The sequence below is a fragment of the Nilaparvata lugens genome, chromosome 1 (genome assembly GCF_014356525.2).
Source record: "Nilaparvata lugens isolate BPH chromosome 1, ASM1435652v1, whole genome shotgun sequence".
In the NCBI taxonomy this organism is placed as follows: domain Eukaryota; kingdom Metazoa; phylum Arthropoda; class Insecta; order Hemiptera; family Delphacidae; genus Nilaparvata; species Nilaparvata lugens.
The window spans coordinates 16,272,033-16,297,618 of record NC_052504.1 but is presented as its reverse complement, the minus strand read 5'-3'; the positions used below and the strand labels follow the sequence as shown (position 1 = coordinate 16,297,618).

Below are 25,586 nucleotides of genomic sequence, written 5' to 3'. Positions count from 1 at the left end.
TGGTAGTAGGGCAAGGAAAGTAAAAAGTACACAGTCATTGTCAAGATATTTCATCTGTAGAACAGCTGTTTTGACGACTTTGAAAAAAATCATCTAATTTCACAATTTACAGGAAGGAAAAAGTACTCTGAAAACAATAATTTATTATTATGTACACATATACAGTAGTCTGATCGTAGTTGCAAATAATATGTTGCCGCCAATAATTGTCATGATGTTATTCCCCTAAATTATTCTCGTTTGAGAATGAGGCTTACAGTTCAATGAGCAAGGAAAGTTGTGTGAGTGTACCACACCAGATTTTTGAGCATTTATTTCCTGGACCTATTTAGGTTAAATCAATTGCCTCAAATATTACCGGTATTTTGAAGTTTCCCGCTGAACATCAATCTTCAAATTATAATTATACTTTCATTGAAGATCTGTTGAAATTCTCACAATTCTATTTCCTCAATGAGAAAATTTAGATAAATTACATTTTCTACCCATTTTTTTTTGTGGAATATGATACTCATCATGTGTACATGTCAATTTTATGTTGGCAATACATTCAAATTTTCATTCACACATAAAATATAACCTGTGCCTGTGTGTGTCATCAACTCATCATGCGTCACGCTGCCAGTATTTATAAAATTACGATTCTTATATTAAACAAGCTTATTAATGAATTTTTCCCCTTTTTGGATATTATTGGAACTGTAAATGAATCTAAAAGTTTGTTTCTTATGGGGAACATCGCGTGATAACGGTCATGATCCTTGTTTGTTGACAGAAACCCTCCATGTGAGGGCATGTGTGTAGGTGAGTAAACTTTATTGGTCAGTCCATATTTTTAAAAGTATTACTTGAATAGGTAGTGTTTTTCTTGTAGATATAAGTTTTTAAAATTGCTTCTTCCACTCACATGTATTAAAATTATTTAATACATAGAGTTTGACATATCTCAATTGAGGTTAGTTTTTCCTAACCTTATAAGCTTAGGGAAGTTATTTCTATTTTTAGCTGTATTACTTGTATAACATATTTGTTTATTGCATACAGATGTATTCAGTTGTTGATATTTTTATTATAATTGCAATGTTTCCAAAATATACTAGCCTACAGTTGAATTTTATTCGGTTATCATACAGTATCACTTGTTACTTTCCATCAACTTATGTAAGCCGCGTTTAAACCAAAGTTATTAACAAAATGCTAATAGCTTAATCCTTATAGATTCTATTAGATTGAACGGAACTTGACAAACACATATGATCATCATGTGTATGATAAGTTATGTTCAATCTGATAGAATCTATAAGGATTAAGTTTGCTAGAGTTTCTGTTTGGCTATTCATTCATACATAAATATACAGTAAGCTGCCATTTTGGTGTTTTTAGTTTTGAGTACTAACTAAATAGGCTATATTTTAACACCAACCAAGTTAAAGTTATGTCTAGGCAAAAAATTGAACTTATTGATAGAGAAGTACCTTCAAAAAGTCAAGTTGCTCTAAAGGTTTAACTATTCATTCTATTCTACCTAGTGACCAAATTTTAACCTTCTTGTATTAATAGGCTAGTTATTTATCCTGATCCAAAAATTAGAAATTCGATTATAATTAAGAATTCACAATAAACTAAGTCAATCAACATTTGATTAAAATACATTGAAAATTAAATACAGTAACATTTTTAATAATTCAATAAATGATTTGATTAATTTCTAATGTATAATTCAGGAGCTCTAGAATAAATTATTCTTTTATTTACTGATCATTATTTTTTAATAAAATCTCTTACGGTATAATTAACGATAATCTATGACAGACATTAAATTGCATTCTTTCTTTAAAAATTTAAGATACTTCAAGACTTTTACAACTTAACATTACAAAATACCTATACAAATACTGTTCAATTCTCATTCTTCTTTACATTACAGATGCAAAGTATGCTGGCGAGGTTCAAGTGACCTACATTTAGAGGGTAATGTAAGTATGTAACGTTATATTATTGTCTGAATTGACCTAAAATCGCGTACTAATAACATGCAATGCAAATGGAAATTGTTGCATTATTGAGGCGTCTTCATCAACATGCCTTGGTGTGCACTGCAACAAACTTTCAGTGGTCACCTATCACAAAAGCTGCTCTATCTCACTCAATACTTATTCAATCTTAATAAATAAGGTGACAATCGATTTGTAATTAAATTTAATAAAAAAATTATTTCTATAATTTTTGTAAAATCAACGGTTTTATGATTATTCAAAAAAATAAATTTAAAACGGCTGCCCTTTTCTTTATGAATTTGAAAAATTCTCATAATTTATTTTTCGCTTTGTCTTGATGTCATGAATTATTGTGCAAATTTTCTTTTCCATAATATATTCATAAATTGTTGACAAAAAAATAGTAAGTGTTGAAAAAACAAAATGGTGGCTGTGTGAGTGACTAAGAACTTTCAGACGGTATAAAAATGATATTCGGATATGTTTCGTACCCAGGAACAATGCCCTAGAATATTGGTAGGGAGTTTGGAAACATCCTGTCCCATGTGTATACATCTGAATAACACTGCAATGACATCGAAAAATCAAAATTAATCTTATTCACTGCAGTAGTATCCCGCGATATCTTTGGATAGCCTAATTATAATGTAATCTTTGACAATGTGCACCCCCTAATTTATCATATCAATTATTTTTGTTGTATTGCGTTATCTTTTTCTACATAATCAACTAGATATCGATTTACATTGAAAACTGCTTTACATGAGTTTTGCCTTGCTCATCATTATCCTATTGCATTGGTTACCTGGAAATCCTAATACCCAAATACTAACTTCACATATTCATATTTTCTACTCGAACTGGTCCATGAACTCTATTTTCACATTACCCGATTACTCAATGTCCCATTACACTGTCAATTAATCATGAAAAAATACTTGATGATTTCATCTTAAAAATCTAATAGTATAATAAGGGTCTAACAGGGAATCAAATATTTATCACAGGTTGGGCAAATATTTTTTATGAAATAGCTGATAGCATAGCCTCCTCTAATACAAGGCCGCGGCCTACGATATTGCAACGTCGCAGTGTAGGCCTAGAATCTAATACATGATTGGCGAAAAGATTTAAAAAAATATCAGCTGATCTTTTTCACCCATCATGTACCGGTATTAGATTCTAGGCCTACACTGCGACGTTGCAATATCGTAGGCCGCGGCCTTGTATTATAGGTGGCTATGCTGATAGTGTAATGGGCTTCTGTAATGCTGTAAAGTGGCATATGGTCATTCAGGCTGAAGACATTATTTGCCAACCAATTCACAATCTACTTAATATCTTCAATTCAATTATAAAAAATACCAATGTACAATAGCTATAAATACGTATATCTAGTATCACTAGCAGGTAACCCGTGCTTCTCAAGGGTCTATTTTAAAACTTGACAATCTGAAAACTTGACCGAGTGGAATCTTGAAGAGTTTGAAGTAGGCCTAGAACCATCCTCAATTAATTTAGAATCTATATTTAAAATTTCAAGTTAATTTCAGTCCAGTAGTTTAGATGTGATGATACGTCAAACATAAATTTCTAAGCTAGTTCTTTCCTTTATTATAGTATAGGTAAGTTCTTCAACTTGGTACTAACATGATAAAGTGACAGAACTCAAATCTTCCTCAACTTACAGTAATGCCAACCTGAAAAAATAATGTTTATTAGTTACAAATTTTAACCATATGTTTCGATGAGGTAGTCTATCTAGATTATAGTTAACATTATATCTAACACAATGTTATGTACATTTCAATTACAATATATTGTTGTCCCATGAATGAAATTTGATCATTAATTCTGAAAAAATCTAGAAGGAAAATTAAAATTTGAGCTTCGAGGTGCATGAGATTGATATTTTTAGAATCTATGTACAAAATTCGGAGATCTAAATCATTCCCGTTTTTCCGGTATGCAATCCACAGATTGACATGTTTTGATGCGAACAAACAACCCTATTCTCTTATAATATATATATATATAATATTTATACTTTTTTATAAATGTATAATTATAATAATTATTATACTATGTATAATTTTCAGGCATCCAACAGCTGTTGCTGACCGATAAAATGTAAAAGATTGAAAGCGAAAAGGATGATGAAGCTTTCGAGGAGAGCAGTGTAGCCAAGGGAAGAGACCGAGGGGACGTAACATTCATAATCGTCCCCAAACGGCCAGCAGGTATGCAACAGGTTTCCACCATCCGTGATCCGTGTCATTTATATGGACATTGGATTTTATTAAACTTTATAAATGCTCTTGAATGCCTTCAAAGTGGGTGTGAATTTCTCTTTGATCAAGATGCTCAATTTATCATAGCACAAATTGGATCGTTTGATGGATTCGCTATAATAGACAAATCTATCCTATTCTACTGCCTACAAGTGAAAAACGTATTTGATAAAATAGTGAAATAAATGTAATATAAAAGTACCTACTAATATATGGTAGACAGGGGTGACTTTTTCCCAATTTTGGGGTATTAAAATTTTAAATAGCTTGCAATCACTATGTAAGCTGCTACAAATCTCTTGCAATATTTTTTATTGTATTATGCAATATTTAAAGAGTATTCTCCTTTATAAAAATATAATATTTTTCTTCACTTTAATAAGGATATTTTTTTTTAATATAAGAGACAATGTCAACCAAGGGTTGGGGTGATTTTGTCTCACTTTGGAAAATATTGGAAATTATAATATATAACTTTGGATTCAAGTTCATTTTCAAGAGTTAGACAAATTGAAACCATTTGTTAACCTTTAAAATGAATAATGATATTAAAAACAAATAAAATCCACTTTGAAAAATCACAAATTATTTATTGAAAAATATTTCAGTTTCTGCTACCCAAAGAAATTTAGCATCAAGGCATCTTGGCTCCAGCTGTAGAATCTGCAAAAAATTAATATTCAGAACGTATTAATTTCAAGTAAGGTGGATATTTTGTTTTATTAGATAAAATGCATCATATTTTGCATTGTATTTGATGCTTCATATCCTGTATAATACAGTAGACTCCGGTTACAACGCGGTTGAAGGGACCATCCGGTTGTGAGCGCTATAGCCAAAGCAGCGCTATAACTAGAGTTGCCATTCATCAACAGTGGAAATGGGTTCTAATACAATCAAGCACTAAACAGCTATTTAAATACTACTATGCCATTCTTATTTGATATACTGAACACTGAACACGTTTTTGATAAATATTTTATGATATTACTCTTCCTAAAATATTCATTGATAGTTTTTGAATTTCTCTAGAATTTAGGAATTTTCTGTCTATGCCACTTGAAATCTCATACAAATTTGACAGTATCATACCATCACTCTCATTCTCTCTCCTACACTCATTAAAAGAAATCAATTGTTTCACTTCATTGAAAGCCCGAGAAAGAGTTGGAGGCTTCAAAAATTTCTCTTTCACTTCACAATCTGCTTCAAAATCATGAACACCACTGTCAGTCTACTGACAATGTCCAGTTCACAAAGTCTTTTCAGTACAGTAACAGAGAAGGAAAGAATAAGGGTGATTGACACCATACAAACTGGTTAATCCAAGAGGTGGGAGAGGCTCTTAACTATTCCATAAATAGCACTTTTGTCCAGTCACTGGTGAATTGTTTGATAATAGTCCATTTTTGTGGAATTTTACTCACTGAGAGCAACAAGAAAGCTACACTATGTGAAGACATTATGTGAAAACAGCGCTATATCCAGAGATACACCGCGTTATAAAAGTATACGAAATACACTTAATTATACGGGATATTGGCCGGTTCTGTCTTGTAAGAGCACTATAAACGGATTAGCACTCTAACCGGAGGCGTTGTAACCTGAGTCCACTATATCATGATTTTTATATTGAGACAGTCACCTCAGTGTGTGGCCTAAAGTTTAAAAACCTTGTATTTAACTAGTAACAGAACCCCAACCAGTTCAACCATGGATATTATGGATATTAGTCCACAGGCAATGAAGAAAAAGAGTATAGAGGGAAAAGTTTGGAAGACAATTTTTGACCTCGCAGCTCTGTTTAGGGCAGTGAGGAGGTAAACATATCAAAAGTCCCCACCCCATGTGCTAAGGGGGTGAGGGTGGTTCAAAGGTACCATATTTTGGTTTCTCGCATGTAACTATAAAATTATGCATTTTACAGACATGACTATTCTATAACAAATTAAAGCTTACATAATTTCCTACAATATTGATCAAACAACTTTTTCTATATATCTTTCACTTTTTGAGATATCCGCTCTAAAAGATGTGACATTTTTGAAAAAAAAAACAAATTCTCCTTCATTTTTTTTTTGCTATTTTTGCTTTTATAACTTTTTGAATGTCGATGGGAAAAACCCATGCTGATCATGAGCTTATAGAGCATCAAATTCTTTTCAATTTGATGTATAATTTCACAAGTTTACGCACATCCCCACGACTATTGCAGCAGCTTCAGTGTTGAGTGTGAGATCTTCAGTTATTCAAAAATAGACCAATAGACAAATGAATTTGGAGAGAATGTTTTGAACACAATTTTTGACTTCGCAGCTTTGTTGGGACCAGTTGGGAGGTGAACATTGCAAAAGTCCCCATCCCTACCCCTGTGCTAAAGGGATGAGGGTGGTTTGAGAAAAATGCGTTCAACCGACCTGACTAACTATTCAGAAATGAAGCTTGATAAATTCTTTACAATATTTGTTCTGTGGCGATTTGTGATATCTCCAACAGTTTTCGAGGTATACGCTCTTAAAAGTGTAAAATTGTTAAAATAACAGCTTTTAATCATATTTTTTGATGTTCCAGGGCATACAACTCTGCATCGTAAAAATAGATTCTCACCGTAGATTTGTAGAGCTTTGTTTCCTCTTCAATTTGCAGCAATGAAACATTCACCCCCTACATTGAAGCTGCTATAACAATGAAAGGAAAACTTGGAATAGTGAAATAATTACACCATTTCAAAGAGACATCAATGCTCTAAAAACCTACGATAAGCATAAGTTTTTATGATGCATTGTTGGAGAGTTATAAGCCCTGAAAGAGCAAAACATTGGATACAAAACCTATTATTTTAACAATTACACACCTTCAAGAGCGAATATCTCGGGAACTGTTGGGAATATCACAAAATTCCAGCCAACAAAAAATTTAAAGAATTTAACAAGCTTCATTTTTGATTAGTTAGTTACGTTGGTTGCACGCATTGTTCTCAATATATGAGCGTGGAAGCAAAACGCTGAAAAATGCAACTTTTAAACCACCCTCATCCCTTAGCAAATGATTCAGGAATGGGGACTTTTGATATGTTCTCTTCCTTACTAGTCTCAACAAAGCTGCAGGGTCAAAAATTTTGTTTAAAATATTCCCTCCAAATTCCTGTGTCAATTGGTCTATTGTTGCAAAAATTGAGATTTCACACTCAACACTAAAGCTGCTACAAAAGGTGTAGGGAAATTCGTAAAAGTGTGAAATTATACATCAAATTGAGAAGAATTTAATACTCTACAATGCTCATAATCAACATGGAATTTTCCCTTCAATTTTTAAAAAGTTATAAGAGCAAAAATAGAAAAAAATTTGTGGCAAACGTGTTTTTTTAAATGTCACACCTTCAAGGGCGGATATCTCGAAAACTAGAGGAGATATAAAAAAAGTTGTAGAATGAATATTGCAGGAAATTATGTAAGCTTTAATTTGTTATATGACAGTCAAGTCCTTAGGATACTTAGTTTTTTAGTTTTATGGGAGAAACCAAAAAATGGTACCTTTAAAGCACCCCCACCCCCTTAGCACAGTGGGTAGGGTTGGGGACTTTTGATATGTTTATCTACTTACCACCCTTAACAGAACTGCGGGGTCAAAAATTGTCTTCCCAACTTTTCCCTCTATAACCTTTCCTTGACTGGATATATAGAATAGTCATGTCTGAAAAAGGGATAATTTGCGAGTTATATGCGAGAAACCAAAAAATGGTATCTTTGAACCTCCCTCACCCCCTTAGCACAGGGGGTAGGGGTGGCGACTTTCGATATGTTTACCTCTTCATTACCCTAAACAGAACTGCGGGGTCAAAAATGGTCTTCCAAACTTTTCCCTCTATAACACTCCGTTGACTGGGCTATATACCAATATTGAAATGTAATAATATGGCAAAATTAAAATGTACTCACCGATACCATGTCTCTTAGTATAAGTTTTCTATTACGAAGTTTTCCGACAATGAAATCACAAGATGAACCAAGCAGATTGGTTTTATGTCGATAATTCTTCAAATAATATATCGATATTCGACAAGATATCGATTGTAGAAATTCGATATTGATCAGAGCTACGGCTTTCAATGTTGAACATCGATTTCGGATAACAGAGATCGGAAATACATGGATTGGAATATTTTTCCGCGAGGTGGGACAAAGTCACTCCGGTCGTCGGTACCTTACAAATAGAATTATTGCATAATTGCTGTATGTGGGTATTGTTTGGTATGATATTTTTCTGGTATTAAGTAGTCAAAATAGATTTTGAAGAGACTATTTTTAGAAATTTCGAAATGTTATTATTATCAAGCAGGTCAATTTCTACATCGTTAGAGCTTAATTGAGACAAAACTCATAAACAAAAGTCGAATGAAATGATGCACTATATTTTTATGAAGAATACAAAACATTGGTAAAGCCGGTTGTAATATTGTTTATTGTTTTTGAAGGGACGGATTCAAGGATCCAAAGGTTCAAAGAACCCCACACGTCAACCGAAGCTTATTGTGTTCCCAAGTAGCATGTTAGTTAGGCAAACCAAAACTTATGTCCTGTACAAGAACCAGGAGTTTTTCCCTATACTAACCATTCATCACCTGTTTGTAATCCTTGTCGCAATCTAGTGTGATATGCTTGGTAGTCTCTTCAGACTGATTAGTCCTCGTGACCTACGTGAGTTCCACTCCTGGCCTTCTTTGTTGGTCCTTCCGCTGAGGAAGGAGCGATCAAGTTGCCTCTAGGGCGCCCGGCCACCCTTGACTCAGTCTCTTGACCCACATTTGTGCCTCGTTTTTCACCCATCACTGGTCTCTTGGTTTTTTCTTTTTGCCCCTCCGAAACTTTGAAGGGTCAAAAGCCTCACCCCTCTCAAGAACCTTTGCTTAAATGGCCGCCCTTCTACGAGCAGTGGTGAGTCTTTGCCTCTCCACCCACAAACTCGTGACCTACGTGAGTTCCACTCCTGGCCTTTTTGTAGGTCCTTCCGCTAAGAGAGGGGACGCCAAACTGCCTGTATCCATTTGTGCCTGGAGTTTCACCCATCTCTGGTATCTTGGGTTTTTCTTTTTGTCCCTCCGAAACTGCCCTGATGGGGCAGATCCCGTGGGTTTGAAGGCAAGGCAACTTCTGGAGTTACCTTGAGATCCATTTTAGTCGCCTCCTACGACAAGCATGGATACTTTGGATAAATTCTGGTTCTCAACACATTCTTGAGTACGATGATCGACTCAAAGCTCCCCCAACCCACAGGGGGCCGGTTGTAATATATCGGGCTGAAACTTGGACGATATTGAGCAAAAATGAAATCAAATGAGATGTACAGAAGAATTTGGGGTCCAATATGTAACCAAGGTATATAGAGAGGCAGATATAATTTATGAGATAGATGAAAAAATCGGGAAGAAAATATCATACGCATCATAAAAGCAAGAAGAATCGAATGGCTGGGTCATGAGAATGGCTGGGTCAGTGAGAATGGCTGAAGAAAGAGGACCGGTTAGAATAATGGATGATATAGTGATTGGGGCGAGGAGAAGCGGAAGGCCAAGGAGAAGATGGATTAGTGATGTGATGGGTGATCTACGTGTGCTGGGAGTGACAAACTGGCGGCAGAGAACACAAGATAGAAAGACGTGGAGGCGTCATGTTGAGGAGGCCAAAGCTCATCATGGACTGTAGAGCCACATAAAGTAAATAAGTATATTTATGAAGAAGTAAAATCACACCATTCACAGGCCAATAAACCTTCAGTTAAAATTGAAATTTATACCGTAGAAAACTGACTACGGTATTCAAATTTTATCACTGTGAATAGATAGACCTACGGTGTGAGTAGAAAGATTAATTCCCATAGTAAAAATTAATGTAAACTTCCAGTTGAATGTAAAACATATATATCATCTATAGTTTTGATAACAATACACTTGGAAAATATCTCAATTTTTATACAGATAATATGATATTTTTTGGTATTAAGTAGTCAAAATAGATTTTGAAGAAACTAGGTTGTCTCTCAATAACTGCTGTAAACTTCCAGTTGAATGTAAAACATATATATCATCTATAGTTTTGATAACAATACACTTGGAAAATATTTCAATTTTGATACAGATAATTGGTTTTCAACTTTCCTAAATTCTAAATTTCTAGTTTATAAATATTTTGGACTCAAAATTGGACAAAAAACGTGTAGTGTAAACATAACCTATTTTTGGACAATTTCTATCTAAATTTGGGAAAGGAACAGTTTTGGGCTTTAAGCCTGTTGTTCCTTTCCCAATCATTCATAGTTGAGAATGATTGTATCTATTAATGTATAAATAAATAAATAAATAAATAATATGATATTTTTTGGTATTAAGTAGTAAAAATAGATTTTGAAGAAACTAGGTTGTCTCTCAATAACTGCTGTTGTTTTTGGAGTAGGCCTAATTTTGAGTTTCTTTTCAAGTTTTAAAATTTTCAATTATTAATACAGTATTTTTCAGTTATCAGTTATGATTAAGTGAAGTATTCTTATTTAATTTGATTTTCAACTTTTCTAAATTATAAATTTCTAGTTTATATATATTTTGGGCTCAAAATTGGCCAAAAATCATGAAGTGTAAACATAACCTATTTTTGGACAATTTCTATCTAAATTTTGGAAAGGAACAGTTTTGGGCTTTAAGCCTGTTGTTCCTTTTCCAATCATTCATAGTTGAGAATGATATTGTATGGTTAAATAGTGTTGGTATATATTTCGTTGCATAACAACCATCTTTAGTCATGTATCGGAAATATATATCAGCAATAAAATTTTTATCTTCTGCATCTACACGTAATTATTTTTAAATTTAAAATGTAAGACACAGTCACGGGTTCCTTCTTTTATACTTTTTGTTATTCATTTTATTATTCATAACTTAATTTTCCGTTCGACCATATTTCTCATCACTTTGATCGTACAAAACTGGAAAATTCCGTATCTCTTCAATACGTTTTTCAATCTCTATGTTAAACGAGACCGCACCGTCACCGTAAAAATTGGACCGCAAGCTGCATGGCGAATTTTAATCGAGGCCTCTGATTGACTGAAAACTTAAGCGTTGAGCGATCGGCTTGGAGGACGGTTAAAAGAGCGGCTAGTGGGACGACGAACGGTTTGGAGATCTGCGCGGCGGTTATTTAACAGCTGAGCGTTAACATTATGAAACATATGCCTGATGTTCGCTGCACGCCTCGATGCACGGCGGATTGTACGATTCGCTAAGCTGTTCGAGGTTCGGTTCGGCATGTGTGGAAATACCTTTATATCCATTTGATGTGTAGTTCCGTATCTAGTGTAGGTATTATCGATATTGAAATTATTGATAGTAAATCAAATCACACATGTTTTTCAGAACCTAAATGTTCTATTTAATAATAGTCCAGTCAATATAGACATGAAAAGGGGGTTTGCTTTCAATATAATATTGTAGTTCTGATTTTTCAATATATTGTTTGGTTACATAATAGAAGTCCAGAACCAATTTTTGCATGCAAAAATTCCTTGTGCTGGATACAGAATGGCCCCAACACCTCGTATTTTCGGTTCATTTCCCAGTTTTCAGCTTATTTCCGCCAAATCCAGTCGTCGGACAGTTAAATTGCTCTCGCCTTTTTTCAGATCATAAAATTCTGAATAAAATGAAATCATCCGGAGCTCTCTATATCAAATGTCTTCTGAGTTACAAAAACGAGTGAAATTTCAACAAAATAATCAATTTTAATGAATTTTAGTTTTCAATCAACAATATCTTCTGATAGCCACAATTCAAATAATGTATAATTCAAAATCCCTCTTGGCGTAATTTTGTGTGCTCTCTGGTCTCAGGTTGAAGAGCCGCTTTCAGCTTGTGCATTTTTGAAATATTGTTATTTAAGAATATTCTATTTTTCCAAATTACCCTCCTTCTGAGTTACCCCATAGAAACCCCCCCCCCACCCAACCTATATTTTTACATATTAATCATGTGTTTTACCAGCCGGGAAAAACGTGAAATATACGGGAAAGCCTGATTCAGTGGACACCCTGATGGATCAATGTAGTAATAAATGAATAAATAATTACTAAAATTATGTATTTTCTGTATACAGTATAATGACATATGCAGAAAGTCATTAACTCATTGATTTCTAGGCTTTCGGGGCGGTGTTTTTCCTCATGGAGAGGAAAACCGAGGAAAGGAACAGAAAGGTGAAGAATATCATCTTTGACTTTGAAATGGAGCCAAGCATGTATTTGCAGGCGTCTGGTACATAGGATGTTGACTCCAGTCCTGGCAGGTAAGATAATCGTCAATTTGGCTGAGTGCAGTGGCGAGAGCTTACGTATTTTATTTCAAACATTAGTTATTTAATTGAGTAATTATTCATGATCCAATATATTATTAGAGAGAGAAAAACAATCGATAATATTTTTTTATAATTACAAAATATATCGCATTACGGCCTGTTGCTAACATCAAAGTTTAAGATTAAAGTATAAATAAATATTAACAATGTTTAGTTCCTCCAGGAATACAGCTGCAAGCTCGATAATAATTTTACTGTGGTATTTTCAAAAAACTTAAGGGGGTTTTATTTTATACAAAACACAATTTTTCAACAAAGATCAACGATCCGCCTTGTTTCCTACGGTGGCATGCCAATTGACCGAATCCCAAACGACCGAAAAGCTATATTTTCCCAAACAGCCGAAAACTACTTTTTCCCATTCGACAGAATTAATGAAATATTGAAACTGGAACTTTTTCATTCAGCCGAATCCCAAATGACCGAAAACTTTTAAGAATTTTCCCAATCGACAGAATTGTTTGTCGCATTGAGCTGAAAGTGTTGAGAGTCCCAACTGACCGAAAGTGATAGGATTCCCAAACGATCGAAAATTTCTTAGTCCAGGCGCTGGCTTACATTGAGCATACATGATAGAGGCAGAGAATTTGACTTCGGATTATTGTTAGGGGGTCCTGAATTAGGTTTTGAAAAAACAATGATTATTCATTGGTTCATAGGTTCAATGATTATTTTTCTTCATCACGAATTTCTAGTCTCTGGTCTGACAACTCATTGTGATCTGGGTTGGGACTAAGCAGCTGGCTGAAATAGGTCTTCCATCGCTCCATAATGCTATCCTTATCTCCAATTATTTTTCCATTCATATCTCTACAAAGAGTTGTTTTTGGCTTGTATCCTTTCTTGAACAAGTTCACTCCTCTATATGCTTCACGAGGGTCCTTCTTATCAAAATCTTGTTGGATTTTGGTGACCTTCATATTGTAATATTTTCGCTTTTTCTTTGTTATCACACTTTTAGCCTCTCTTCTTAGAATTTCATAGTGTACTTTTTTGGCTCTGGTTGGTCTTTCTATATAGTGCTTTCGGGCCTCGTTTCTCCTTTCTACAGCCTCCCTACATTCATCATTGAACCAATTCTCCTGTCTCACCCGAGAACTATATCCAATAGTCTCCTCTGCTGCCTGCCTCATAGCCTCTTTAGATCCTGTCATTCCTCCTCAGTTGTCCTATTTCCCTCCTGTGCATGATGGAGATTTTCCAGTGCCTGTTGATATTCCTGCCTTTCACCATCCTCTTTTAGTTTATCTATATTCATTCAGCTTTGGTGTCGTCTGCTACCTTGTTTTATCTCTACTTGGGATTCGGCATCTGAAGTCGATTCTCACCAGATAATGATCCGAGTCGCAGTCTGCACCTCTGCAACTCTTGACGTTTGTGATGCTGGAAGCTGCTCTTCTATCAACCAACACATGATCTACCTGATTATGATGCTGACCATCTGGTGATGTCCATGTCCACTTATGAATGTCTTTCCTTGGGAACTGAGTTGAGGCCACTATCATGTTTCTTGACATTGAAAAACCCAAGATACGCATTCCATTATCTCATTGCTATCTTCATGCAGACTATGTGCTTCTGCCACTTTTCTGAATACCATCTCCTTACCAATTTTTGCATTATGTCCCCTATAACCATTTTAATATCATTTGAAGGGACGCTGTTGTATGTCTGTTCCAGCTTGCAGTAGAATTCATCCTTAACAGCTTCATCTTTGTCTTCACTTTCGGCATGCACATTTATGAGTGAGAGGTTGAAAACCTCAGGACGCATATTCTCTTGTTCACTGTCTTGAAATCTATTATATTCTTTTTCATGCTATTCTCGACCACAAATCCAATTCCAAGTTCATGTCTATCTCCTTCCTTCCCACTGTACATAACAGTGTGAGACTGGGTATCAAACACTCCCTTGCCAGGCCTTCTCATTTCCTGTAGGCTACAGCAAGTACTTTCAATCGATATTGTTTTATAAATTGGAGTAAATCTTTCAAGGCACCGCTCCTGTACAAGCTTCTCACATTCCATGTTCCAATAATCAAGTTCAAGTTCTTTTTCCAAAATTGTTTTTCAAGTTTTTTTTTTATATTATACTATTTTCGATTTGCAACGGTCACCAGCAGGCAAAGTTTATTCTTTTGCTGGTGATGCCATATATAACACGTAAATTATATATACATACTTAAAGAAATATTTATGATTTTGTATTATTACTTTCTTATTTTTAAGTTAACACTTGTATTTTGTTTACATTTATTGTTCATTATTTTTGATTTGCTCTTTGTTTGTGATTGTTTTTTAAATGGCGAAATAAATAATTTGATTTGATAAGTATCCTGTCCGTCCGAGGCTCATTTTGAGGTTTCGTAAAAAGCTGATTTTTTACAGGATAGGGTCGTTGGCCCCACGCCCAACCCCCAACCTGGTGGACCAGGTAATTTTTTCGGGTGTTCTTCCCTAGCCTTTGGCAGCCCAATGCCGAACTACAAGGCAGCAGCTGCTGGTTTTGTTCCGCGCCGGGTATTTGATTTCCCCGGTACCCCCTATATCTAGGAGGCATTCCCCAATCCGCCACCTGGGAAGGCGCCCGATGGGTGATCAGCAACTCCACACGGGTAACTATATTTTTTAGTTTTACTAATTTTTTAGTCATTAATTATAACTGGCTGTTTCCGCAGCCAATTATTTGTTTTATTTTCTATAATATCAACATTTATTTATATAAATTTTTTAATCTGTATTTTTCTCAAATTTAGTTTACTATAGTTAATCGATTTTAAATTCAGCGAATTACGCCAGGCCCTCACAAACACAGGCTCAAGCCTACATGCGAGTCTCTCACAACGTAAGGGTATCTATAAATATGTACTGTAACTGTACTGTATGATTTGTAAATTGTGAGAATAAATTGATTTGATTTAAATTAAACAAATAATATACATCATATAGAGCACCGTGTAACAGGAGCGAAAAAAAATCGTAAAAATGTAGAGGACCATATTGAAAGCCAGTTATATGTAGATAATATTTAGACAAAAGCCAAAGCTGTACTATGAATTTTAACTGCAGGACATCCGATTTTATGAGCGCGCGGTTTTTACACCTCACCCCCCTCCCCCCAATCAAATTCAAATTCATTTATCGCATGAAATAAATACACAATTGAATATACTTCACAATTAGTACAATTACAAATGAATCAACATGTACACTTATAAGTTGTTATCTATCGCACATGATCAAAAGTATTGTACAATAAAGACTTAATAGGCTAATCCTTATGATACTAAAGTGAAAAGAAAAGAAAAATTAACATGCATCTCGTCCACGAAGGCTTAAGCTTGTGTGTGGAGAGGAGTCTGTTCTTCATTTGGAATAAAAATGTTTGTGGTTTGAGAAGGATAAAGTAATTCTTGAATACTGAATCCTTGAATAGTTAATTCTTGATTGATAATGAGTTTAATCATGATAGAAAAATTACTGAGAGGATGATACACCTCGAGAGCATTGATGCAACCCAATGAAGAACTTGTCACTGGAAAAGTATAAGTTATAAACAATGTATACATGAAGCTTCAAAGAAGAAAGAAGAAATAGAGAAGAACTATGTAAGAATGTAATTTGACAACTACAACTTTTTAATAACAAAGTTTGATGATGTTTGTTCCGGCTCACTATATATTAATTGGCTAAGACATTGTTATAGTAAAGGTATATTCACACTACGTTCAGATTACGGGATCTTAAGTTGATAATAAGTTATTGGTAATTAGAATGAATTATGGCTTCTATGTTTTTCTACCAATCTCCCTCAACTATATTTTGATGTAATCTTTCGACCACCCTGGGATGTGACGACATCGAGTTTCATATACACTAAAGACCAGCAGCATAAACCTGGTCTCCGACTTTCCCAAATTCGGAAAAAAATTATACCGTATTTTTGTACCATCAAGAAAACATTTTGTACCCCTCCCCATTTTGAAAAAATTACATTTGATGAGTCGGGGTACAGGTTTATTCCTATCCCCGACCTGCTCAGATTTGAACTAAAATTATACCATTGTGTTCTCTGATTTTTTGTACCACCAATAAAAAATTTGTACCGCCTCCCATTTTGGGGTACAAGAGATTGAAAAGTCGTGGGCAGGACCCCGACTTGAGAAAATGCAATGAAACCCATAACAAATGAAAGCTGGATTTTTGTACCACCAAGAAAAATTATTGTACCCCTCCTCATCATAAGTTATTGAGTTTGAAAGTTTTGTATCAAATCGTGTGATATAGAAGTGATTATAAACTCATTGTCTATAATCTGCAGCATATCATTTGAACCAATTAGAATACTAAAAAACAGAAAATACTGTTGTTTAGGCCACTAGAACTGAAATTCAACTATATTCTTCACCGAATAAGTTGGATAAAGCAGCGATATACAGCATTGATTATCAAATCTTTGGAAATAATACGTTCCCAAGATTTATATAAATTATCCAGTACCAACACATCTGATTTGAAGAATCTCAAGGTCAGGTCAATCTCATTGTCAATAGCAAAAATGGAACCTTTTCTTCCCGTTCCAATTGGAAAATAATTATGTACCCATTTTCATTTCGTGTTATTGAGGTGGAAAGTGTACTATTCATTACAGTGAAAAATTATGAAAAACCATTGAAAATCGTGATTAAAACGTTTCCTTGATTACAGAAAGACGTTTTTCTCCTGATCTGAGAAAACATGATTTTGTACCCCTTCTCATCATAAGCAATTTGAGTTTAATAGTTTCGTATCAAATCTTGTGATACAGAGTAATCATTCCTTTCTACTATATTTAGTGTATCATTTTGAACCAATTAAAATGATACAAAAGGAAAAAACTATTCTTTTGGCCACTGAAACTAATATTTTGGTATTTATCATTGTTGATAGCGAAAATGGAACCTCTTCTTCCCTTTCCAATTGAAAAATAAATTTGTACCTCTTTTATTGTAATTTTCATTACAGTGGAAAAATTATGAAAAAATTGAAAATCGTGATTAAAACGGTTCATTGATTACAGAAAGACGTTTTCCACCTGATGTGAGAAAACATAATTTTGCCCCTCTCCTCAACATTAGTTATTTGAATTTGAAAGTTTTGTATCAAATCTTGTGATACAGAAGTGATATATCCATTGTCTATAATCTGCAGCGTATAATTTGAACCAATTTGAATGAAGCCTGCAGAATTGTTCTTTTATAATTTATTCTTCATGAGAATAATAACGTGATATAATAAATTGCTCCACTTTCCTTCTGACAAATTGTTGATGACTTTCAAGAGCAGATAATTATTGGATATTATTGACTTGATATTCATAATAGAATATAAGAATAATTTAAAAGATACTTTTCGTTTCAAGTAGGCCTACTATTGAACAAGCATATCGAGTACTCAGTTTTGACTCGTGGCTCGAGAAGCTATCCATTTGTCAGTGGGTTTGTATGTTCGATAATAACTTTCTAACGCTTTGACCAGCTTTAGATTTTGAAAACATATTCTCGGAGCTTGACGTTATCAGAACATGTAGTTTCTATTATGACCGTCATCTGTTATTGGGCAGCAAATTTTGAATGAAAAGAATATTCCCAGTGCAAAAAAATATAGTATTTATATAACTAACCCACCCGTACGGTGGATAAGAGATTTATCGTTATCATCTTCTTTTAGGATGGCCGATGCCCATTTGCGTGTATTCAGTTACGTGAAATGGGAATCGTGCCTAAGTTGCCAATTTCAAATTTGCAGTTCACAAGCGAGCTCTTCCAGCCAGGGAGGCTCACTTGCTATTTTTTAAATATTTTTAAAGTGAAACTCTTGTATACCCTTCTCTATATCTGTATACTATGAAATATCAATTTGCTTTAACGTGTAAGAATCAGTTACAGTTTATTGGAGAAAACGTATTAATTGTTTCTCAATCGTGAATTGCACAGATATCAACTTCAAGAGTGTTTGACTGAGCACACCTCCAATAGAGATTCACCTGAAGTGACAGAAGATCATTCATCCTCTAGGCCTACATCTTCATCTGCTGTTTCATCCTCTACCGAATCCAGTACTGGGGAGAGAAATGATAACAACGAGAGACTGGACTTTGTCTTCACAATTGACAGAAAGGAGTGGGATGAAATTAGACCAGAAGCTGTTTCCTATCCAGACAAAAAAGGACTCGGTAAGAGAAGAACTTATCTAACATTAAGGCCAAGAACATGGACCGATGTTATAGATAGACATTTTTGGAAGAGAACAAAGCTCCCTTGTAGAATTACATGTCGTGGTGGAAGAATAAATTTAACAAATAATGTGTTATACAAAACTACTATAACTGGAAAATGTTCATTTTGTAAAGCAAACTTTTATGCATTTGCTGATAAATTGCCAGATGGAGAGGGCGAAATTGTGGAATTCAATTGCACATATTCAGGTAATTTTTCCACTCAACATCCAGAAGAGAGTAAGAGAGACCTAAAAGGTACAGAGCGAGAAAGGGCGATCAACCTTATGTTGAATACAAATGTTGCACCTCTCGCCTTACAAAGAATAGAGGCTGACAAATTGATGGAGCTAGGAAATGTTGAGCCTGTCCATATACCTAGTTTACCGCAATCAAGAAATGCGAAATGTTTGGTTAAACAAAGCTCCCTAACCAGATTAACCTAACTCAAGTCAGAGTGGATGAAGATCCAATTATATCGATAGCAAGAGCCATGCACCAATCACGTTTTAGAAACATCATAAGAGACGTTGGTTATGATAAATTCAAGGTCGGATACCACAGTGCTACTCAATTTCATGTTAAAAAGAGTTTTGTAGGAAGAATAAAGTTGTGTCTGTTGCAATTGATGCTACAGGAGGCATAATCAAAAAGCTCAGAAGAGGTCTAGGCATCCGATCTGGGCACATATTCTTATATAGTTTTGTAATAAGAGATAAAAAACTACATAAAATGTATCCAATATGTTCTCTAGTCTCTGAGAGACATGATACAGAAACCCTAAGGCATTGGCTTTCCTAATTTTTAAGAAGTGAAGCACCCTTATCACAAGAGATTGTCACACACATGTCTGTAGCTCTGATGTCAGCATCAGTTCAAGCCTTCACCTCACTGACATCTCTTAATTCCTACTTGCAACGATGAGCAGATATTTTGGAACTTGATGGAAAATATTCAAATGTCCTACCAGAATGTTTAATTGGACATGATGTAGCACATAATAAAAATGATGTCCTCATGGAAATGTTTCTGTGGAAAATGTCTGAAGATAACGAAACAATTCTTCATGAGCTGTCTAGCCGAAATTCTTCAAATTACAAGTATAGAGGAGGCCAATTCAATTATCAGGCACATTCTCATTGTAGCACTATCTGAGACTGAAGGAGTGGACAGACAGTGGAATGATACACATTGTGAAGTAAGTAAGAAGTTGTTGATAAATAGAATTGGAGGTTTAATACCGGAATCAGAAGAGGATATTTTTAGTGTTACTGAAGAAACTGTTGAAAGTGGCAATCCAGGTATAAACAAGAAACGACATGAAAATGCATTTGGAAAAATTTTCTCAGGCATTGAGAAACATGCAATGAGTAATGCTGTTATTGGTGACAGGGGCAACCAACAGTATCCGCCGAACCTAATAGATATCGTAAAAGATGTTGTTCCTCTGTTGCCAACTTGGAGTGGCATCATGATTCCCAAGTTTGGGTATGGAAAAGCTACAGCCACATCATCTCCTGTTAAAACAAATTTCAAAATATTGAAAACTGTTTTTCTTTAAACAAAACTTTGCCTATGAGAGCTGATGATTTCATTTTTGATCATATCATTTCATTAGAAGGGGTAATGAAAATGGCAGCTGCAAGTGGAATGAAAGTAAGTAGTAGACAACAATTGTGTAGGTCTACCGCACTTCCAAAGGAAAAATTGAGGAGAAGCAGACAATGAACTCTAAACACTTCAATGCTGTTGATTCTAAAATTTCTAAACTGAAGGAACACGAAGACTGGGGTGGTTTGATTTTCAAAAAAACACCTTCTTTTTATTTAAAAAAGGAGCCTGGACTGACTCTCAGATCTGAGGGGAGCAAAACCTGTAGTGCCTATTGGTACCTTGAAAAACGGACCCAGTGAGAAACTAGATACAGTAAATATCGCTGGAGTTGGATACATATTGTCTAACACATGTGCATTTGACCAATACCTACTATTACTTCAGGCCCCTACTGATCTCTAATAAACTATGACGTCATCACATGTAGATCCATGATCTACTGGCAGTAAGCAAGCGAAATAAGAGCGCTGATGTTTGTTATCACATCTGATACGGTAATCAACAAAATTAGGATTACAAATTCAATTTTCACGGTCTTCCATTTCAATGAATATTGCTTGTTTATCATTCTTCTAATATTCGTTTGTGAAAAGTAATAATGAATTTGGGGTTTTAAATCATGGGGATACTGTTGTGTACCTAATTGTTGCGGGAATTATAACAAGACTCCAAAAGTTTCGATCCGTACGGTATTTTCTTTTTCGAAAGAGGAAACTTTAAAACGAGAATGGATACGAGCGATAAGGAGAAAGAACTTCAATTCTACAAAACAACGGTTTTCATGAAGTGTAGAAGAACAGTGTAAATAAAGTGTGAGTGGAAAATTTAATTAAAGTGTGAAAGAACAGTGTAAATAAAATGTGAAATAACAGTGTAATTAGAGTGTGGAAGAACAGTGTAAATAAAGTGTGTGAGAAAATTTTGAACTGATAAATTAGAAAGTAAATGCAAAGTGTTGGAACTGTCTATGACATCATAATATTGAAGGTTTTACCTAACTGAAAAACAGTCTCCTGATGGGTTTCTTTGTACCACAGATTTAATGTGATCAGAAGTTTGTAGAAGCCTCTTTCCTAAAAAAGAGTTACATCAAATTTGGTTATCTTTGATATTCCTCTTCTTCGATTCTGATACAGGCTATTATTAAGTATTTTTGGTTGAGATGAATTTTATCAATAGCTCTATCACTGAATAGAGTATAAATTATTAACAATAATCAAGCTGAAAGTATGGATAAATTATTGCATTTGTGGAATAAAGTGTTCTTATTTCAATAAAATTTCTATTTGATAAAATACAAGTGTCTTTAATCTGAAATTTAGATAGTAATCCATCCAAAAAAAAATCGATACAGTAACAAAAGTTACATTGATAAGCTAGTAGAAACTACTATGATCTAAGAAGAATCATTCTACATGTTATGACGTCATTAATTAGTTGTGGGGCCTGAAGTAATAGTAGGTATTGATTTGACAGTATGCTACAACTTTTTGCGGTTGCTTACTGTGATAGCCTGCGTTTCAGAGAACTCGTTAATTCTACCAAGTGTGAGTTCCTATCTTTAGTGCAACAGATTGTTGTTGATGGCGTGGATAGAAGAGCGTACCGCGCAAAGATAAACATACTAGCGCCATTATATAAGAACAATACAGAGCTCCTACCAGAAGGTCTTTACCTAGTGAGGTGCAAAGCTCCGGTGAGTACTCTGGCTCTCAAGCTCTTACAGAGCCAGCCGTCGCTGGTTGAAAAGAGTGTGTGCTCGGTGACTGAGCCGAAAGAAAAACATATATGATACACATGATTTAAACAAGAAAGTTTTATTATACATTTCAATTAATCAATGTGGACAGATGAACAAATTGAATGTTCTCATTGATGAGGAGCTGAAAAGCAAATATAAGACTTGCTTTCAAGTTGGAGATAACGGCAACTACTGCCAAGGCAAAAATCTATAGATAATGAATTAAATAATTATATTTTCATAGAGCCGATTGACGTATGGAATAAATCACACCTTATTCAATGCATTCTCAAGGTTAGACAGTTACCAAGAAGGATTGTCATCGGACACCAGGAGATGTTTTTAAGGGGATGTGTAGGATTTCTCGGTACAGACAATGCAAATGGCATAGGTCACTATGTGGCATACACATTTAGATCAAACGAGTAAACTTTCGACGATTTATTGACTAATAAAAAAGTAAGCGCTCCCAAATCTGATTTCAAAGTGCATTTGATTTTGTATACGGTCTGAAACACGAAGAACCATCTACTAGGTTCTAAAAACTCCAAGAATTCAGTCTATAGCAGCTGCAATGTAGGGTGCAAAATTTTAATTGCTGCAACAATATTGATCGTTTGAAAATTAATTTGAAGAGTGTGTCTGTGACACAATTTTTGACTTTGCAGGTTGATTTAGATTAGTTAGTAGGTGAACATAGCAAAAGTGCGGGTCTTTACCTCCTCTGTTGAAGGTGTGGAACCGCTGAGTTGACACTTATTGCATCAATGAAAATTTCACACCCTACATTGAAGCTGCTATAACAATTAAAGGAATACTTGGAATAGTGAAATAATACATCATTTCAAATAGAATTTAATGCTCTACAAGCCTACGATAATCATTAGTTTTTACGATGCATTGTTGGAGAGTTATAAGCCCTGAAAGAGCAAAACATTGGATAAAGACCTGTTATTTCAACAATTACACACCTTCAAGAGCGAATATCTCAGGAACTGTTGGGAGTATCACAAAATTCCACTAAACAAAAAGTGTAGAGAATTTATCAAACTTCATTTTTGAATATTTAGTAATGTCGGTTGAACGCATTGTTCTCAAGATATGAGCGTGGAAGCAAAACGCTGAAAAATGCAACTTTTAAAGCACCCTCATCCCCTTCGCACATGAGTTAGGAATGAGGACTTTTGAAATGTTCTCCTCCTAACTAGTCTCAACAAAGCTGCTAAGTCAAAAATTTTGTTTAAAACATTCCCTCGAAATTTCTATGTCAATTGGTCGATTGTTGCAAAAATGGAGATTTCACACTCAAAACTAAAGCTGCTGTAAAAGGTATAGGAAAATCCGTAAAAGTGTGAAATTATACATCAAATTGAAAATAATTTGATGCTATATAAGTTCATAATCAGCATGGATTTTTCCCATCGATTTTTAAAAAGTTATAAGAGCAAAAATTGAAAAAAAAAATGGTGCCAAACATGTTTTTTTCAAAAATGTCACAACTTCAAGACGGATATCTCTAAAACTAGAGGAGATATGAAAAAAGTTGTATAATCAATATTGTAGGAAATTATGTAAGCTTAAATGTTATATGACAGTCATGTCCTCAAGATACAGATTTTTGGAGTTTTATGCGAGAAACCAAAAAATAGTACCTTTGAACCACCCCCACCCACTTAGCACAGTGGGTAGGGGTGGGGACTTTTGATATGTCTACCTCCTTACTACCCTAAACAGAACTGTGGGGTCAAAAATTGTCTTCTTCTTGAGCATTCATTGCCTGGACTACAAATGGTTTTGCCCAGTATTTTTCATCTGTGTTTTCTGATCATTCTCACTTGGAAGGAGATGAAACAGGCTATGAGTGTGGGTTGAATGTCCCTGCCAGTAGGCCTTCTTATGGCGCAAAAACAGGGTTTCGTGGGCACTTCGTGAAGATGGAAACAGACCCAAATATTCTGATTCTAGTGTACCTCTGGATATCCAAACCACTTGATGCGCATTTGGGGGTCGCAACTGGGATGCGTAATGGCCGATTCACAATGGCGGATACAGCGTTCATTAAAACGGATATAGAAAGGTTACCATCGATGATATATACCTCTAGTAAACGCGAATCGAATCACAATGAACTACCTACTCTACAAATAATTATTTCTTTGAACCGGTCATTAATATTGGAGACTCAAAGGTAGAAAATGTCACAGAAGCAAATCTTCTAGGTCTGGTAATTGACAGAAGCCTTTCTTGGGATGCTCATATTGAAAAAATTGCCAGCCGTATAAGTACTAATTTATTTGTCCTGCGAAACATCATACGCTATGTACCCCTAGACACGGGAAGAGTCCTATATTTTGCATTGATTTATTCACACATTTCTTATGGCATTGAACTTTGGGGAGCTACAACTTTGCAGAATATGAATAAAATATTTATTTTGCAGAAAAGGGCAATAAGATACTTAGCAGGTTTAGGCTTCAACCACACTTGCCTAGATGCATCAGAAAAACACCATCATAATACTAGGCATAGTTCAGTATCATAGACTTTCTCTTTATAAGTTATATTGATGTGAAATTATTGAATAGGCTGCCAACTCATTTTAATCCTAGGACGCATACCTTTAAAACAGACTTATATATGTTCTAGTTGATAAGAGATACTATAGTATTGAAGATTTTTTAAATGGAACGTAGTGTGTTTCAATGTTATTCATGTATGCCAATGTAATTTTAATGTATGATTTACATAACTTGCCGTGTGAATTATCTTTTATAAAGTTTTTTGACTGTATATCTTCCTGACGTTATTCAACTGTATGGAATTTTTCTGTATTATTATTGTTGAATAAAATGAATATTCTATGCTATTCTAATGTTTGTTATTACACATTTCCACCTAAAACATGATTTTAACCGACAAAAATGCACTTTTTCAAAAAACATTTTTTCTGAAACTCTCAATGACGATTTTAGGATTTAAAGTGCCCGACAAAAGTTCTTTGAAATAGAATTTATCATCTATTCCCGTTTATTTAAAGTTTTATCATATTTATTCTGGAGTTATGTTTTTTATCATGTCATTCTATACTCTGTCCAAATTGGCATGAACTCTGAAGGATTAGGCCGACTCACACACACAAGCGCAGTCTCCTTTTGTGTGTGTGAGTGAAGGGAAGTTTGTATAAATAGTATATCAATGGCGCAGGTAGGCCGGGCGTGTGTGTCTGCACGTGGGGGAGCGATGGTCGGCTTAATCTTTCAGCGCTCATGGCAGTCTGGACAGAGTATAG

General features: G+C 34.7%; 1 long non-coding RNA gene across 1 annotated transcript in view; it reads left to right on the top strand.

Annotated features, from left to right (window-relative positions):
- Positions 1-585: 585 nt before the first annotated feature.
- LOC120352276 overlaps positions 586-25,586 on the top strand; it is a 67,085-nt gene continuing 42,084 nt past the window's right edge. The window contains exons 1-5 of the long non-coding RNA XR_005571739.1: positions 586-804; positions 1,928-1,976; positions 4,097-4,237; positions 12,473-12,618; positions 15,075-15,301. This is a non-coding gene — a long non-coding RNA (uncharacterized LOC120352276). The remainder of the gene's footprint in view (positions 805-1,927; positions 1,977-4,096; positions 4,238-12,472; positions 12,619-15,074; positions 15,302-25,586) is intronic.